Source organism: Salmo salar, chromosome 06, assembly GCF_965601325.2.
Source record: "Salmo salar chromosome 06, fSalSal1, whole genome shotgun sequence".
Taxonomy (NCBI): domain Eukaryota; kingdom Metazoa; phylum Chordata; class Actinopteri; order Salmoniformes; family Salmonidae; genus Salmo; species Salmo salar.
Genome location: NC_138296.1, coordinates 66,636,224 through 66,656,722, shown reverse-complemented (window position 1 = coordinate 66,656,722; position 20,499 = coordinate 66,636,224).

Genomic DNA, 20,499 nt, shown 5'->3' with positions numbered 1-20,499 from the left:
CCAATGTTTGGGATTGAGCCCAACTCCTGGATTTAGGGTGCCCATTATATCTTAATTATTAATTTGTCAATACGTTTTGTTTACTTTGTTCTGTTTCACTCTCAAGCATACTGATAATTACCCAGTTTAGTTCCGCAGTGTGTGAGTAATGCATTCCACTCAGAAGAGATACCAGGGTGCAAAGGTTTACTGCCTGTTATGGGAAAGGCTTTTTATGGTAAAATAACAGACATTGAATCCTCTTCCTTATAGTTTTTATAACACTATAGCACGGAACCATATGTGTTCTACCTGGAACCAAAAAGGGTTCTCCTATGGGGACAGCTGAATAACCCTTTTAGGTTCTAGATAGCACCTTTTTTTCGAAGATTCAGCTGCGGGCCGATTTATTTCTTGAGCTGATGGTCGGGTGGCCACGACATAATTACAAATAATTTGTAGACAGGAAGTTGACAGCAAGAAGCCCAAACAGATATAATATTTGAATAAAGCATAATAATTTCAAATCTTGATTACATTTGTATACAATCACGTCTCTCTATTATGCGTGGGAATACTTGAACAGATTTCCAAAATTAAAATCACTTGGAGCTGATTTCCTGGTGTTTTTACAGTCCTTTATGTCCAGTCTTTTACGGGGATGTGCAACTCAATATTAGGAAGGTGTTGCTAATGTTTGTAATACGCAGGTGATTATATCTCATTCACGGACAATGGACTTTTTCTGTTTCATCTCCCCAAAGAGAATGTGTTTTCCCTATCAAATTAGATTGAAGGGTGTTACCTTTGTTAGTGATAAAGTTATCTGTTTGGAGAAAAGACAAAATTATAAAATGGATGGCCACATTATTTATCAGGATTTCAATTTGATCAGACATTGAGGTTATCACTGCGTGAAAGTACTGTCATCCTTACTTGTGAACACAATTTACATGATGGAGAAGATGGATACATGATGATATGCCCAAACATCAGGCTGAATATTATTGTGCAGAAGTCCGATCATGTGAATGACATAATATCACAATACTAAGTATATGTGTGAAATCAGCTTATCACTGATGATATAATCAGATAAGGTTTATGGTTTTATACTGAGGAAAAGCATTGTAGTTCGTCGCTCCACCCTACAATAAAGAGGTCATTGACCTTTTCTCAGCAAATTATGATCCTACATCTGTACTCCTCCCATAACCCAGAGATAGCAAAATAATTCACTGGAAAGTCCTTGAGACTCATGCCCATTGAGAGAGTTAATTTTAGCCCAGTCTCATTCCAGGTTGGGGCAGTCCGACACCATAACAGGCTGTGTTGAATCTAGGTGCTTTTTTAAATACTGTAGCGAAACTCGTTATACGAACCACGTTACAATTCCCAACGAGTGGGTTAACCCTGTTGGCGTGATGCGTAGGGTGTTTGCCTTTCACACTAACTACCTGGGAACGCTTCACTGCCCTGCCGTTCGCTACAATATAAAATGACCACTACAATAATTAAAGTACTATTACTGTATGTATACAAGCTGGTAAAGATGGCCAACAGAGGGCACTAGACATCACATTAGGCATCCCTTGAAGTCAGTTCTATATCTGAAAAATCTGTCAGATAAAGATGAATGAGAATGATATTGCAAAAATCATATTCAAAGTTATGTTTAAAATCTAGTCTAGTTATTGCTGTATCACAATATGATCAAACAGATGAATTACCATTTGCATGCCAGAATTCATAGAATGCAATTATCTTTTCAATTGGATGTTTCCTACAATAACTACAATCAAAATAATAATATAATGTTATTTGTCACATGCTCTTAATACAACTGATGTAGACTTTACCGTGAAATGCTTGCTTACGAGCCCTTCCCAACGATGCAAAATAGACAAGAATGGAGCTACAGTGCCTTCGGAAAGTATTCAGAACCTTTGACTTTTTCCACATTTTTTAAATATTGTGTTTTTCTCAGCAATCTACACACAATACCCCATAATGACAAAGCGAAAACAGGTTTTTAGAAATGTTGGCAAATTTATACAAAATTAAAAACAGAAATACCTTATTTACTTAAGTATTCAGACCCTTTGCTATGAGACTCGATGTATCTCGTTTCCATTGATCATCCTTGAGATGTTTCTACAACTTGACTGGAGTCCACCTGTGGTAAATTCAATTGATTGGACATGATTTGGAAACCTGTCTATATAAGGTCCCGCATTTGCTAGTGCATGTCAGAGCAAAAAACAAGCCATGAGGTCGAAGGAATTGTCCGTAGAGCTCCGAGCCAGGATTGTGTTGAGGCACAGATCTGGGGAAGGGTATCAAAACATTTCTGCAACATTGAAGGTCCCGCTTGGTCAGGGAGGTGACCAAGAAACCGATGGTCACTCTGACAGAGCTCTAGAGTTCCTCTGTGGAGATGGGAGAACCTCCCAGAAGGACAACCATCTCTGCAGCACTCCACCAATCAGACCGTTATGGTAGAGTGGCCAGACGGAACCCACTCCTCAGGTAAAGGCACATGACAGCCCACTTAGAGTTTGCCAAAAGGCACCTAAAGACTCTCAGACTATGAGAAACAAGATTATCTGGTCTGATGAAACCCTGATTGGACTTTTTGGGCTGAATGCCAAGCATCACGTCTGGAGGAAACCTGGCACCATCCCTACGGTGAAGCATGGTGGTGGCAGCATCATGCTGTGGTGATGTTTTTCAGCGGGAGGGACTGGGAGATTAGTCAGGATAGAGGCAAAGATGAACGGAGCAAAGTACAGAGAGATCCTTGATGAAACCTGCTACAGAGCGCTCAGGACCTCAGACTGGGGCAAAGGTTCACCTTCCAACAGGACAATGACCCGAAGCACACAGCCAAGACAACGCATTAGTGGCTTCGGGACAAGTCTCTGAATGTCCTTGAGGGGCCCAGCTAGAGCCCGGACTTGAAACCGATCAAACATCTCTGGAGAGACCTGAAAATAGCTGTGCAGCAACAATCCCCATCCAACCTGACAGAGCTTGAGAGGATCTGCAGAGAGTATTGGGAGAAACTCCCCAAATACAGGTGTGCCAAGCTTTCAGCGTCATACCCAAGAAGACTCAAGGCTGTAATCGCTGCCAAAGGTGCTTCAACAAAGTAGTGAGTTTAAGGGTCTGAATATTATATAAATGGGATTTTTTCTTTTTTATACATTTGCAAACATTTCTAAAAACCTGTTTTTACTTCGTTATGGGGTATTGTGTGTAGATTGATGAGGGGGAAAAAATGATTTAATCCATTTTAGAATGAGGCTGTAACGTAACAAAGTGTGGAAAAAGTCAAGGGGTCTAAATACTTTCCGAAGGCACTGTGTACAGGGAGTACCAGTATCAGATCAATGTGAAGTGTGCTATATGCCAATCTAGAATAATGTTTGATGACAATCAGGATGGCCAAGATATTATAGTTTATTGACTCCTCTCAGGATACTTTCCAGAGTCATCCATTGTCAGTGGTTGTCGGTATCTGATTGGCTATAGAGTTCATTGCTACATCTTGTCAAAAGCTATTCTCAGTCAGCAGCCACATGAACTATCCGCCTGACATTGGAATGCCAGGAGGATTTAGTTAATGTGCCTCTCTCTCATACACAATGTAGTATATCTCCCAGACCAGAAGTGCGGTTAAATTCTGCATTCTCAGAATCTCTAAAAGGCTCTCACTCTCACTCATCTTTCTCTCTCTATCATTCCTATCCAGCAGGTACAGAACTGAAATCACATTAAGAAGTCTATTCAGACTGAGTTTAGTCTATAGCTCCAGGTGCTACCTTAAGCATAGATTTACCACAGACTTCTGTCATCATACTAGAATGAAGTCTGTCCTGTTTGAGCCAAAAGTAGAGATGAAAAGAGAGGGGAGAGGAGAGGAGATGAGAAGAGAAGAGGAGGAGAAGAGAGGAGCCAGACAGGTCTGCTTTAGAAGTATACCTGACCCAGGCCTATCCCAGGAATGGCAGCATGGATCATGGAGCTCAGGCTCTGACTCAGTCTGCTCTGCTGCTCTCTGGCCAGATGTTTTCTGCTCTGCAGTGCAGCCGTCCTCCTCTATCTCCTCTCTCCTCCTCCGTCCTCAGTGGGGGACACATTCTGCGGCACACGCCAGGGGACCCAGGCTATCCCAGCACAGCCGGGCCTTCCAGCTAACACAGCCTCAACCCAAGCAAAGGACCCCCTGATGTAGAGTCACACAGAGGTCATCGCCTCTTAGCACTGTTGTTTCGGCCCCCTCAGAGAGACAGACAGTCTGGAAGGCCGTGTTTATTCACTTCACCACGTGTTTATTGGCTGGCTGAGAGTACCCTGGGGCCTGTCTGTCTTTTCACTGGGTGTTTCATTAAAGTGGCCTAAACCGAATCTGCTACGGAGCTTCCAGCTCATTCCAGTGGAACTCCAGACCAGACACATACATACCTGTCTGTAATGTAAATGCGTTACCTCAGGGGCAGGTTGTGTGCTACTCATGGCCACCACCAGGGGGCTCGGTTGGGCGGTAAAACTTGAGCCAGCAGTGCTGTGCACGTGTGTCCCTCATAAACACCTGTTCCCACAGCCAGTATCTGTAGAAAAATATTTTTCCCAAGAATCTTTATCCATGTTGCATGTGATTACTTTTGGCTGAGCTATAATTCAGCCCAGGCCTGATATACACTGTATGATAAAGTATTAAGGCTATGCCTACTCCTTAGGGCAGAGTTTTCCAAACTCTGTCCTCAGGACCCCAAGGGGTGCACTGCAAGATAAGCCACAGCTTTACGTCCTGATTTACAGTAGGTGGTCATAGCAGGCTACAGGCTACAGACACATGGGATGGATAATGAACACTGGTTCAGTGAAGCTAGCTTATCTTCAAGCACCTACCTGTCTGTGGGTTATTCTCACTAGCAGAGTCAGGCGGGCTGAGCCTTTATGGGGAACAGACCCAGTTTTCCCCTCTCTCCTACATCTTGCACACTCCCCAAATCCCCTATGGAATCCCAGACATGCACACACTGGACTGGAGGTCTAATCTCCCTTGGGAAGCTGCAACACTTTCGCCAAACTCAACAAACTTAGTGACTAGTAGTCTATGACTGAACGGAACACCCCGTCTTGCTGTGACTTCATGTGTCAGGGCTTTGTATTTTCATTCAAACACTTCAGACCTGGTATGAGTCAGTCTATCAATGCACTACTTATTGACTCTCTGTCTGAGAGTTACAAATGCTTGAACCAAAATAGAAATGTTAGCCTATTGGGATTTCTCTGAATTTTGCTTCACTTATTGAGGTTTTCGCGATTTCCCCTGGATTACATGGTTAATATGTCATTTCATAAGGATGAGAAACAGCTGACAATTGCAGTCACTGTTCTTGTCGTGGTTATGGCATGGTTACTTATGAGTCATTCTAGTATTCTCTCGACATGTTTACATACTGTGGGCCTATATCACTAGGATGTAGGTCACATCCTATATGACTAAGACTGAAGTACTATTGGGGTCTTTCCTGAACCTCAGCACTATGAATGGAGTGGACTGAGATCACCTATTTTACTCTGACTTAAGGTACATGTGTGAGCTACCAGTGTGTATCACAGAGGGTGGTCACCCCTGCAGTGCAGTGTGACATGCAACCGGTTGACATGCTAACAGACATTAGTGGATTTAAAAACCTGCATGCTTAGCCTAGCACCCCCAGCCACCACATGACCCTACGTGAGCTAATTTGTTCCTGTGTGTGTGTGTGTGTGTGTGTGTGTGTGTGTGTGTGTGTGTGTGTGTGCGCCGAGTAGTGGAGCAGGCGAGGCGTGTTTTGCCTGCTGTTGACTGTGACAGGCGTGAGTCACTCTCTGACTTCCCATTGTTAACTGTTTGCTGATGTCAATGCAGGATCTATGGGGCATTTTATGTTGCTGCCCCAGCACAATGCAGAATGGCAGATAGATGCTGACACCACCTCAAAATGGCTTAATTTAGCAAAAGCGACATAGAGCCTCTGACGTGTGTGTGCCCCACAACAACAGAAATGATAAAAGAGAGGGAGGGAGGGAGCACAAAAACATTAAACAAATAGTCTGTAGAATAGTCTAGCATCACTGGCTTTCAGTTAGTTTGTATGTTTCTATATTTAACCCTGATAGCCCTGATGCAGGTCTCCATAGACTGTGTTTACACTGAGCCTACTGCAGCCTACTGATCTTTTTTCCACTTTGGACCAATCACATCAGATCTTTTCACATCAGATATTTTTCAGAGCTGATCTGATTGGTCAAAGACCAAATGATGAAAAACAGAGCATAATTGGGCTGCCTGTTTAAACGCAGACATGGAGACATACCTCTGCATGCACTTCCACTATCTTGGGACATCACTAAAGGCTTGGGCTACGATAGATCTGCAACACTCTAACACATGAAAATGGGTTGTGCTATCGCATCAGAGAATACCCTGTTCATCCTTGAGCCTATAAAACCGACTTGGCCACCCAACCACTCCCTTTTCCCCCTCAGTCAAATTGTGCCAAGAGAGATACAGTGCCATCTTGCAAATCTGGAGACCATGTTTACCACCCCCCCCCCCCCCCCCCCCCCCCCCACCACCACCACCACCCCAAACAAACAAATGAGACACCAACAACTAGGTCTGGTGGAAACTCTCCTAAGCTTTGGCCAATGGACAATCTCTGTCTGAATGCTTGCGGATTCTTGTGCAATGCAGCACTTGAACCCTCAGGGTGGAACCGTTCATCACTGGTTGTAGTGGAGATGAGGAGAGGCTTGAGACAGCCGTTTGAAGAGAGGGGGAGCATGAGAGGAATAAGGGGGAAAATATGGGCGTCCAAGTAGGGGGTGTTAATGATAGGATTGCCTGGCTGATGCCTGGAAGAATAAGGGACGTCAAGGTCGGCCGTAAAGAGAGAGAGCGAGAGTTCCCTTCTGCAAAACTACCATGAATTATTCAGATTCTCTTTTGTCTCCTACTCCTCTCCTCAGCGCTCTACTGGAGCGGCCCTGACAAGTTTATTCCAGCTCTGCCTCAGTCTGTGGAGTGGGTTGTGTTGCCTGCCTGCCTGCCTGCCTGCCTGCCTGCCTGCCTGCCTGCCTGCCTGCCTGCCTGCCTGCCTGCCTGCCTTCCTTCCCAGCTAACAATTGTAGGGAAAGAAAATGTTTTTGTAATGTTAGTTAAGGAAACATTCTACCTATGTTAGCAAAAAAATCTTCTGAGGACCTTTTTAGCATGTTTTGGTGTTAAAGTGAGGAGAACATTCCCTTAATGTCAAGCAGAACTAATCTAGAACGTGGTTACAATGTTCTCAGATTATACAACATTAATGTTCTAGATGTGTTTTATGGGACATTGCAAGAACATTGATGTGTAGTCTTTTCAGGGTTAGGAGACTATTCCATCAACCAAACATAGACACCATGTTCTCAGAATAGAAGATATTAATGTTCTAGACACATTCCATGAGAACACTCCTGTGTCCAGTTTTCTGAGGGTTAGATTTTTTTTGTCTGTTGGCAAGGTTAGGGATACTCACGCACAATGTTTTCAACTTACATATTTTACACACTTTGACATACAGCAATTATTATTCAAAATGTCCATACCTGGGATTTGAACTAGCAACCTCTCGGTTCAAGGCAATCAGATCTTCCTGCTATGCCACCATGTCTGTGTCAGTTATCAGTTAATTTGACTATTCTCTCATCACTGATTTGATTTAAGGGCTTTCTGTATGCCCTGAAGATATCCTTTATTGGGACAGTGGTTAGGGTGTTTGTCAATGGTGTAGGTGGCCTGGGTTTGAGACCTGCAAGGGGAGGCACCCTCCTCTCACATTCTTAGCAATACAGTATATACGCTGCTCAAAAAAATAAAGGGAACACTTAAACAACACATCCTAGATCTGAATGAAAGAAATAATCTTATTAAATACTTTTTTCTTTACATAGTTGAATGTGCTGACAACAAAATCACACAAAAATAATCAATGGAAATCCAATTTATCTACCCATGGAGGTCTGGATTTGGAGTCACACTCAAAATTAAAGTGGAAAACCACACTACAGGCTGATCCAACTTTGATGTAATGTCCTTAAAACAAGTCAAAATGAGGCTCAGTAGTGTGTGTGGCCTCCACGTGCCTGTATGACCTCCCTACAACGCCTGGGCATGCTCCTGATGAGGTGGCGGATGGTCTCCTGAGGGATCTCCTCCCAGACCTGGCTAAAGCATCCGCTTTAGAGCGAGACATGATGTCCCAGATGTGCTCAATTGGATTCAGGTCTGGGAAACGGGCGGGCCAGTCCATAGCATCAATGCCTTCCTCTTGCTGGAACTGCTGACACACTCCAGCCACATGAAGTCTAGCATTGTCTTGCATTAGGAGGAACCCAGGGCCAACCGCACCAGCATATGGTCTCACAAGGGGTCTGAGGATCTCATCTCGGTACCTAATCGCAGTCAGGCTACCTCTGGCGAGCACATGGAGGGCTGTGTGGCCCCCCAAAGAAATGCCACCCCACACCATGACTGACCCACCGCCAAACCGGTCATGCTGGAGGATGTTGCAGGCAGCAGAATGTTCTCCACAGCGTCTCCAGACTCTGTCACGTCTGTCACGTGCTCAGTGTGAACCTGCTTTTATCTGTGAAGAGCACAGGGCGCCAGTGGCGAATTTGCCAATCTTGGTGTTCTCTGGCAAATGCCAAACGTCCTGCACGGTGTTGGGCTGTAAGCACAACCCCCACCTGTGGACGTCAGACCCTCATACCACCCTCATGGAGTCTGTTTCTGACCGTTTGAGCAGACACATGTACATTTGTGGCCTGCTGGAGGTCATTTTGCAGGGCTCTGGCAGTGCTCCTCCTGCTCCTCCTTGCACAAAGGCAGAGGTAGCGGTCCTGCTGCTGGGTTGTTGCCCTCCTACGGCCTCCTCCACGTCTCCTGATGTACTGGCCTGTCTCCTGGTAGCGCCTCCATGCTCTGGACACTACGCTGACAGACACAGCAAACCTTCTTGCCACAGCTCACATTGATGTGCCATCCTGGATGAGCTGCACTACCTGAGCCACTTGTGTGGGTTGTAGACTCCGTCTCATGCTACCACTAGAGTGAAAGCACCGCCAGCATTCAAAAGTGACCAAAACATCAGCCAGGAAGCATAGGAACTGAGAAGTGGTCTGTGGTCTCCACCTGCAGAACCACTCCTTTATTGGGGGTGTCTTGCTTATTGCCTATAATTTCCACCTGTTGTCTATTCCATTTGCACAACAGCATGTGGGATTTATTGTCAATCAGTGTTGCTTCCTAAGTGGACAGTTTGATTTCACAGAAGTGTGATTGACTTGGAGTTACATTGTGTTGTTTAAGTGTTCCCTTTATTTTTTTGAGCAGTATATTAATGCCAACAGTTACAACACACTTATCTGATCTACTTAAAATATGTTTCTCATTGAAAGATGAGAATTGGTAGAATTCTAGATAGCTGAGCATCTCAAAGAGTATTTCTTAAATCTACAACACATATACCATGTATGTCATGACTTCCGCCGAAGTCGGTCCCTCTCCTTGTTCGTTCGGCGGTCGACGTCACCGGCCTTCTAGCCATCGCCAATCCACTTTTCATTTTCCATTTGTTTTGTCTTTGTCTTACACACCTGGTTTCAATTCCCCAATTACTTGTTCATTATTTAACCCTCTGTTCCCCCATGTTTGTTTGTGAGTGATTGTTTGTTGTATGTACGGTCCGTATTGTGGGCTAGATATATTCGATTTGTATTTGTATATCTTGAGTAAAATTACGTGTATTACTCATCTCTGCTGTCCTGCGCCTGACTCCTCTGCACCAGCTACACCAAGACCCATTACAATGTAGAACAAAGATGTGTCTGTGATAAGGAATCACATCAGCTCTAGTCATTGCATTTCTATCTGTAACATTCCTCATTTGTTGTCGAAACATGGCCCAGGTGGTAGTGTTGCTTCTGATAGAAACATACCCAGAACATGGTTGCCATATTCTTAGAATATCAGAAATGTGTATATTTGCAGTAGCATGTCTGTACTTTATCACAATTGCCATTCAAGCAATGATGATGCCAGTAATACCAAAACAATACACAACACAGATTTCCATCTCCAGGTTTTTATGTGGAAAATAGACAAATTACAACAGAAACACTTGGAACCAATGTTGGGGATAATATTATTACTTACAGCAATATAGTATAGTAATAAATTACATTTATGAGTAACGAAGTAATATAACGAGTTATTGTCTTAAAATATTGTAATATTATTACAGTTACTTTTTCAAGTAACTCGCATTACTTTCAGAAGGTAATCTCTACGGGCCTGTTATATACATGTATATCTTTTTTAAGTCTTGTCTCATGCTTACGGAATTTATGCTGTAGGCTAACCCGTTACCAATAGGCCATCGTAAAGCCTAAAATCGAAGAAAGATGGCAGCTGTGTTGTTACCCCTCTTAACCTTTTCCTTGTGGAAATGCTCGAACCCAGGCAACCAGCACCAATAATAACCACTGTCTCAATAAGGGATATCTCTAGGGGATGTGCTTATTAGGCCAGTATAGTTAGGCCCCGCCCGGAAGAAACCCTAAACCCTCCCCCCATAGGTAACCACATTTTGTGTATGTTTGGTGGGACATTAATAGAATATTCTCCCAACCCACAGAAAACTGGACCCATTAATGTTCTTGTAACGTTCCCATGAAATGTGTCTTGAATATTACGTTCTGAGAACATGATAACCACATTCTGGGTAAGTTCTATTTGATGTTAAGGGAATGGTCTCTCAGAAGCATTCCTTGCACATCACGGGAACATTATTATGAAAATGTTCTCTAAAGTTGTGGGAACATTTGTTGTTAGCTGGGTTCACACCGCTTCACACTGCTCAAAATGGCCAGTTACTTAGATTGGCAAATTACAAACCCTGACACTTCCTTGCAGCAGACGGTGGGAATTGCATGTTCTTCAAAAGCTCTTTTATTCCAGGGACCTGGAGAAGAAGCCCTGTAGCAGCTTCGGAGACTGAGGTATTGTTGTTAAATGGCCCAATGCAGTAAAAAAATATATATTCATGTGTTTTATATCATATTGTACAACAACTGATGAAACTAACACTTTAAAAGTGTTAACAAATTTAATCAGTGTTATTTCCTGATAGTTGATGTTCGAAAATACAATCTACACAGGACCTTCTAAATCAGCAGGTTTACATGGGTAGGAGTTTCGGCTTTCCATGGTGACATCACCATGCGGTAAATTGGCTAACAGACCAATAAAAAGACTTCAAAACCTTTCTGCCAATAACAGCTAGTTTTCAGTTTTCCCCTCCCCACTCAGACCACTCCCAGACAGTCCTAGCAAAATTCTTGCTTGAGAAATAGTTGTTTGCTAAAAAGCTATTTTTGCCTATTTTAATGAAAATCTATTACAGTAAGGTACTGTTACCCAGAAATTATTTGATATTGATATAAAAATGGCTGAATTTGGCTTTTAAGATGCATCCCTTGAAAAGGGGGCCTTGGATATGATTAGGGGCATGATTTTTTTTCTGGCCATGTGACCTGAACAGGAACAACACTTGGCTATAGTTATATCCTATGAGAGACGACTCCTCCTAAATATCTACCAATACAACTGTGACTCAGCCCAAAGTCAATATTTTGCCCATGCCAAATGTTACCTGAACTACAGGTCTTACCTGTATCAGGTTCACAAAGTCAATAATGACAGACTTAAGGTGTGTGCATTTCATATCCACACGAGGTCATTCAGTAGTTGCATTGTGCAAATAATCATTCTCAACATTCTATCATCACCAGAAAGGAATGTGCAAGTATCAATGTAAGAATAGTGTTGTGATGAATCAATGAATGAATGAATTGGATTAATCTGCTTCCTCTGTCATTTCTATCCCATGTAGGAGGATGTGACACAGCTTTTTGACACATTGTCTATCTAGCCTTCTAATTTCTTTCTGCTTTGCAAATTAATTTCTAGCTTGGCATTGCAATAAGATGGCAGATAATGAATTACGCCCACACAACCCTCAGGCCCATTTGTCAGACAGTATCAGACTGATCTCGCGTCTCTGTATAGGTAAACATCTGAAATCTGCCGCTCGCTGCAGAGTGCAGGGGGGTCCCGTGCTGGATCTAAAAGGCTGGGATGGTTCATTCCTTGGCTGCCGGACAATGCCAGAGAGGAATGCCAGTATTCCCCCTGTACCTAAGGCCTAGATGGGCAGCGCTTTGTGAAGCTTGGCATGATAGGCCGTTGTGTGGGAATCCATCACCAGGCAGCCTGTATACCGCTGTCATTATGAGACGATAAAGCTGTATACCTCTATACTATAATATTTACCTCTGATGTTTATCTTTCCTCTCTTCACAGTTTGTCTCCTGCATCCTGAAATAAAGGTATTCCTGTATGTACAGTGGCTTGCGAAAGTATTCATCCCCCTTGGCATTTTTACTATTTTGTTGCCTTACAACCTGGAATAAAATTTTTGGGGGGTTTGTATCATTTGATTTACACAACATGCCTATCACTTTGAAGATGCAAAATATTTTTGATTGTGAAACAAACAACAAATAAGAAAAAAAAATATGAAAACTTGAGCGTGCGTAACTATTCACCCCCCAAAGTCAATACTTTGTAGAGCCACCTTTTGCAGCAATCCAGCTGCAATTCTCTTGGGTGTATGTCTCTATAAACTTGGCACATCTAACCACTGGGATTTTTGCCCATTCTTCAAGGCAAAACTGCTCCAGCTCCTTTAAGTTGGATGGGTTTTGCTGGTGTACAGCAATCTTTGTCATATCACACAATTGGATTGAGATCTGGGCTTTGACTAGGCCAATCCAAGACATTGAAATGTGTCCCCTTAAACCACTTTAATGTTGCTTTAGCAGTATGCTTAGGGTCATTGTCCTGCTGGAAGGTGAACCTCCGTCCCAGTCTCAAATCTCTGGAAGACTGAAACAGGTTTCCCTCAAGAATTTCCCTGTATTTAACACCATCCATCATTCCTTCAATTCTGACCAGTTTCCCAGTCCCTGCCAATGAAAAACATCCCCACAGCATGATGCTGCCACCACCATGCTTCACTGTGGGGATGTTGTTCTCTGGGTGATGAGAGGTGTTGGGTTTGCCCCAGACATAGCGTTTTCCTTGATGGCCAAAAAGCTCAATTTTAGTCTCATCTGACCAGAGTACCTAATCCATATGTTTGGGGAGTCTCCAACATGCCTTTTGGCGAACACCAAACATGTTTGCTTAGCCACTTCTCCATAAAGCCCAGCTCTGTGGAGTGTACAGCTTAAAGTGGTCCTATGGACAGATACTCCAATCTCAGCTGTGGAGCTTTGCAGCTCCTTCAGGAGTATCTTTGGTCTCTTTGTTGACTCTCTGATTAATGCCCTCCTTACCTGGTCTGTGAGTTTTGGTGGGCGGCCTTCTCTTGGCAGGTTTGTTGTTGTGCCATATTCTTTCAATTTTTTAATAATGGATTTAATGGTGCTCCGTGGGATGTTCAAAGTTTCTGATATTTTTTTATAACCCAACCCTGATCTGTACTTCTCCACAACTTTGTCCCTGACCTGTTTAGAGAGCTCCTTGGTCTTCATGGTGCCGCTTGCTTGGTGGTGCCCCTTGCTTAGTGGTGTTGCAGACTCTGGGGCCTTTTAGAACAGGTGTATATATACTGAGATCATGTGACAGATCATGTGACACTTAGATTGCACACAGGTGGACTTTATTTAAATAATTATGTGACTTCTGAAGGTAATTGGTTGCACCAGATCTTATTTAGGGGCTTCAGCGCAAAGGGGGTGAACATATATGCATGCACCACTTTTCCAGGGTTTTTTTTTTCAGATATTTTTTTAAACAAGCTATTTTTTTAATTTCACTTCACCAATTTGGACGATATTGTGTTTGTCCATGACATGAAATCCAAATAAAAATCTATTTAAATTACAGGTTGTAGGAAAATAGGAAAAACACCAAGGGGGATGAATACTTTTGCAAGGCACTGTATATGGAAATATCTCTCTGCCCTCCTCCTGCCTCCTCTGCTCTGCCATGTGAGAGCCAACCAACCCTAAACAATCAGACATACTGTTGCTCCCAGCAAAATATGTAATTTCTGTTTGAAACATGAGACACGACTCCTGATACACTGTCAGGGAACTGGGAAAGCTGGGATACAGCAACTGAAGAACTGGGAAAGCTGGGATACAGCAACTGAAGAACTGGGAAAGCTGGGATACAGCAACTGAAGAACTGGGAAAGCTGGGATACAGCAACTGAAGAACTGGGAAAGCTGGGATACAGCAAACCCAATGGTACAGTTACAGTACTTTCGGAAATTATTCAGACCCCTTGACTTTTTTTCATATTTTGCTAGGTTACAGCCTTATTCTAAAATTGATTCAATAGTTTTTTTTTCTCATCAGTCTACACACAATACCCCATAATGACAAAGCAAAAACAGGTTTTAAGAAATGTTTGCTAATTTATAAAAAGTAAACTGAAATATTACATTTACGTCAGTATTCAGACCCTTTACTCAGTACTTTGTTGAAGCACCTTTGGCAGCGATTACAGCCTCGAGTCTTCTTGGTTATGACGCTACAAGTTTGGCGCACCTGTATTTGTGGAGTTCCTCCCATTATTCTCTGCAGATTCTCTCAAGCTCTGTCAGGTTGGATGGGGATTGTTGCTGCACAGCTATTTTCAGGTCTCTCCAGCGATGTTCGATCAGGTTTAAGTCTGGGCACTGGCTGGGCCATTCAAGGACATTCAAAGACTTGTCCCGAAGCCACTCCTGCCTTGTCTTGGCTGTGTGCTTCGGGTCATTGTCCTGTTGGAAGGTAAACGTTCACCCCAGTCTGAGGTCCTGAGAGCTCTGGAGCAGTTTTTTTTAATCAAGGATCTCTCTGTACTTTACTCTGTTCATCTTTGCCTCTATCCTGACTACTCTCCCAGTCCCTGCAGCTGAAAAACATCCCCACAGCATGATTCTGCCACCACCATGCTTCACCATAGGGATGGTGCCAGGTTTCCTCCAGACATAACGATTGGCATTCAGGCCAAAGAGTTCAATCTTGGTTTCATCAGACCAGAGAACTCTACCATAAAGGCCTGAGTGGTGGAGTGCTGCAGAGATGATTGTCCTTCTGGAAGGTTCTCCCATCTCCACAGAGGAACTCTGGAGCTCTGTCAGAGTGACCATCGCGTTCTTGGTCACCCCACTGACCAAGGCCCTTCTCCCCAGATTGCTCAGTTTGGCCAGGCGGCCAGCTCTAGGAAGAGTCTTGGTGGTTCCAAACTTCTTTCATTTAAGAATGATGGAGGCCACTGTGTTCTTGGGGGCCTTCAATGCTGCAGAAATGTTTTGGTAACCTTCCCCAGATCTGTGCCTCGACACAATCCTGTCTCGGAGCTCTACAGACAATTCCTTCAACCTCATGGCTTGGTTTTTGCTCTCACATGCACTGTCAACTCTTGGACCTAATATAGACAGGTGTGTGCCTTTCCAAATCATGTCCAATCAATAGAATTGACCACGGGTGTACTCCAATCAAGTTGTAGAAACATCTCAAGGATGATCAATGGAAACAGGATGCACCTGAGTTCAATTTCGAGTCTCATAGCAAAAGGTCTGAGTACTTATGTAAATAAGGTATTTCTAAAAACCTGTTTTCGCTTTGTCATTATGGGGTATTGTGTGTACATTGCTGAGGATTTTTTTTATTTAATCCATCTGAGAATAAGGCTGTAACGTAACAAAATGTGGAAAAAGTCAAGGGGTCATAATACTTTCCCGAAGGCACTGTATATTTGTGAGAACGGTTCGGTCTTTCCATAGTGTATGTCATAAAATTTGCTTTTCAGCGGAATGGTTTCTCACAAATAGCCATAGCATCTCTCCCCTTCCCTTTGTGTGTTTACAAGTCTGTTTTCAATGGTTATTCCCTGATAGATTCGGTAGTCACAGACTACCAGACTAAGAAATCGTGACTAAGGAATCACTTTAAATAAAAATAAAAAGTAACTACACTATGTAACAAACATTCTTTAAATTAATTAAAGAATGATAGTAAAAAGCTTTGGGGCACCTTAAATTACATTTTGGGGAAAAAGCCAACTCGGCTCTTTCATTCATTGAATCAGATTGTAATGCGATGCTACTGGCGGCAGAGAAGTCAGGCGCAGGATAACGGAAACTGATTTACAACGGTTGTGTTTAATAACCATAAACCACCGTCAACGGAACAATACTATAAATGGGTCAAACAAAACCCGGTAAATACCAGCATACCGTGCACAAGCACTACAACAAACAATTACGGACAAGGACATCGGGGGAACAGAGGGTTAAATACACAACATGTAATTGATGGAATTGGAACCAGGTGTGATGGAAGACAAGACAAAACCAATGGAATATGAAAAGTGGATTGGCTACGGCTAGAAGGTCGGTGACGTCGACCGCTGTACGCCGCCCAAACAAGGAGAGGGACCAACTTCGGCGGAAGTTGTGACACAGATGGCTCATTCATCACAAAGCCCACTCATTTTGCAAACTACTTTAATGACTTTTTCATTGGCAAGATAAGTAAACTTAGGGATGACATGCCAGCAACAAACACTACACATCCAAGTATATCGGACCAAATTATGAAAGACAAGAATTGTACTTTTGAATTCTGCCAAGTCAGTGTGGAAGAAGTGACAAAAATGATTGTTGTCCATCAACAATGACCAGCCACCGGGGTCTGACAATCTGGATGGAAAATTACTGAGGATAATAGCAGACGATATTGCCACTCCTATTTGCCACATCTTCAATTTAAGCCTACTAGAGAGCGTGTGCCCTCAGGCCTGGAGGGAAGCTAAAGTCATTCCGCTACCCAAGAATAGTAAAGCCCCCTTTACTGGCTCAAATAGCCGACCAATCAGCCTGTTACCAACCCTTAGTAAACTGTGTTTGACCAAACTTCTGAGTGTTTGACAAGATACAATGCTATTTTACTGTAAACAAATTGCTTATAGGGAAGCACACTCAAGAAGCACCGCACTTACACAAATGACTGATGAATGGCTGATGATAAAATTATTGTGGGTGCTGTCTTGTTAGACTTCAGTACAGCTTTTGACATTATTGATCGTAGTCTGCTGCTGAAAAAACTTGTGTGTTATGGCTTTACACCCCCTGTTATAATGTGTATAAAGAGTTACTTATCTAACAGAACACAGAGGGTGTTATTTAATGGAAGCCTCTCAAATATAATCTAGTTAGAATAAGGAATACCCCAGGGTAGCTGTTTAGGCCCCTTGCTTTTTTCCATTTTTACTAACGACATGCCACTGACTTTGAGTAAAGCCAGAGTGTCTATGTATGCGGATGACTCAACACTATACACGTCAGCTACAACTTGCGACTGAAATGACTGCAACACTCAACAAAGAGCTACAGTTAGTTTCAGAGTGGGTGGCAAGGAATAAGTTAGCCCTAAATATTTCTAAAACTAAAAGCATTGTATTTTGAACAAAACACTCACTAAACCCTACACCTCAACTAAATATTGTAATAAATAATGTCGAAATTGAGCAATTTGAGATGACTAAACTGCTTGGAGTAACCCTAGACTGTAATCTGTCATGGTCAAAACATATTGATGCAGTAGTAGCTAAGATGGGGAGAAGTTTGTCTATAATAAAGCGATGCTCTGTCTTCTTAAAAATACTATCAACAAGGCAGGTCCTACAGGCCCTAGTCTTGTCGCACCTTGACTACTGTTCAGTCGTGTGGTCAGGTGCCACAAAAAAGGACTTTTGCAAAAGGAAAATTGCCATTGGCTCAGAACAGGGCAGCACGGCTGGCCCTTGGATGTACACAGAGAGTTAAAATTAATAATATGCATGTCAATCTCTCTTGGGTGAAAGTGGAGGAGAGATTGACTTCATCACTACTTGTATTTATGAGAGGTATTGACATGTTGAATGGACCGAACTGTCTATCTAAACTACTGGCACACAGCTCGGACAACCATGCATACCCCACAAGACATGCCTCAAGAGGTCTCTTCACAGTCCCCAAGTCCAGAACAGACTATGGGAGGCACACAGTACTACGTAGAGCCATGACTACATGGAACTTTACTCCACATCAAGTAACTGACGCAAGCAGTATAATTTGATTTAAAAAACAGATTAAAAAACACCTTATGGAACAGCGGGGACTGTGAAGCAACACAAACATTGGCACAGACACATGCATACACACACACACACACACACACACACACACACACACACACACACACACACACACACACACACAATAACATATGCACTATACATACACATGGATTTAGTACTGTAGATATGTGGTTTTGGTGGAGTAGGGGCCTGAGGGCACACAGTGTGTTGTGAAATCTGTGAATGTATTGTAAAGTTTTAAAAATTATATAAACTGCCTTAATTTAGCTGGACCCCTGGAAGAGTAAGCAGCAGCTAATGGGGATCCATAATAAATACAAATACAAATACCACTGTCAAACACGTTTCGTGTATGCCTTACATATGCTTTTACACTGACAATAAGGAGTGTCCCTATAAATCACAGTGCTTAGCATGATAATAGCTTTTGTTCTGATCATGTCAGTGGGCTATGGCTGCTCTTTGATTATCTCTGGGGCTGAATGAGGTGCAGCTTCCTCCATGTGAAGCCATCGACACAGAAACAGCATTCTGTGGCAGTGAAGCTTCTCAGGGAGGAGAGGCAGGCGGGCACTGGCTACCCATAGCCCACCACTTCTGTCTCCATTTAATCAGCATGGAGAAAGGAGGTCTTAAAAGAAGACACTTCCCCTCTGAAGTCATCTTGTGGGTCAGTGAACAAGAGAGAGAGCTGCCTGACGCATTGCATGCCTGTAAAACCACACTAATATCAAGCCCAGCTGTGAGGGAGGAGGTTTATGAGGAGCCAAGTGTCTGCAATTTGTCAAGGTTAGGAGAGCACTGCTCTCCTTCAGAGCCCATTTGTTTGCTAGCTTCAGGGAGGATGCATAGTTTTACTGATGTGGTGTGTTCAATCATTGAGTGAGTGGGAAAGGTTTTCAAATGAAGCCTTTCCGCCCAATGGAAATGTGCTAGGACCTTACGGGAGAAATGGTGTGAGAAGAAAGTCTCACAAGCTGTGCTTTATTTGGCTAATAAACCATGTTGTACACCAAAGAGGTGGGGGTTACTAATTGTCTCTTTAGTGGGGCAATGAACAACGACCTCCACTCATCACTGTCAAACGCTCCCTGAAACATTTCAGCGAGCAAGCCTTTCTAATCGACCTGGCCCGGGTATCCTGGAAGGATATTGACCTCATCCCGTCAGTAGAGGATGCCTGGTTATTTTTTTTAAATGCCTTCCTCACCATCTTAAATAAGCATGCCCCATTCAAGAAATGTAGAACCAGGAACAGATATAGCCCTTGGTTCTCTCCAGACCTGACTGCCCTTAACCAACACAAAAACATCCTGTGGCATTCTGCATTAGCATCGAACAGCCCCCGTGATATGCAACTTTTCAGGGAAGTTAGAAACCAATATACACAGGCAGTTAGAAAAGCCAAGGCTAGCTTTTTCAAGCAGAAATTTGCTTCCTGCAACACAAACTCAAAAAAGTTCTGGGACACTGTAAAGTCCATGGAGAATAAGAACACCTCCTCCCAACTGCCCACTGCACTGAGGATAGGAAACTCTGTCACCTCCGATAAATCCACTATAATTGAGAATTTCAATAAGCATTTTTCTACGGATGGCCATGCTTTCCACCTGGCTACCCCTACCGCGGTCAACAGCACTGCACCCCCCCCACAGCTACTCACCCAAGCCTTCCCCATTTCTCCTTCTCCAAAATACAGTCAGCTGATGTTCTGAAAGAGCTGCAAAATCTGGACCCCTACAAATCAGCCGGGCTAGACAATCTGGACCCTTTCTTTCTAAAATGATCTGCCGAAATTGTTGCAACCCCTATTACTAGCCTGTTCAACCTCTCTTTTGTGTCGTCTGAGATTCCAAAAGATTGGAAAACAGCTGCTGTCATCCCCCTCTTCAAAGGAGGGGACACTCTTGACCCAAACTGCTACAGACCTATATCTATCCTACCCTGCCTTTCTAAGGTCTTCGAAAGCCAAGTCAACAAACAAATTACCGACCATTTCGAATCCCACCGCACCTTCTCCGCTATGCAATCTGGTTTCAGAGCTGGTCATGGGTGCACCTCAGCCACGCTCAAGGTCCTAAACGATATCGTAACCGCCATCGATAAGAAACAATACTGTGCTGCCGTATTCATTGACCTGGCCAAGGCTTTCGACTCTGTCAATCACCACATCCTCATCGGCAGACTCAATAGCCTTGGTTTCTCAAATGATTGCCTCG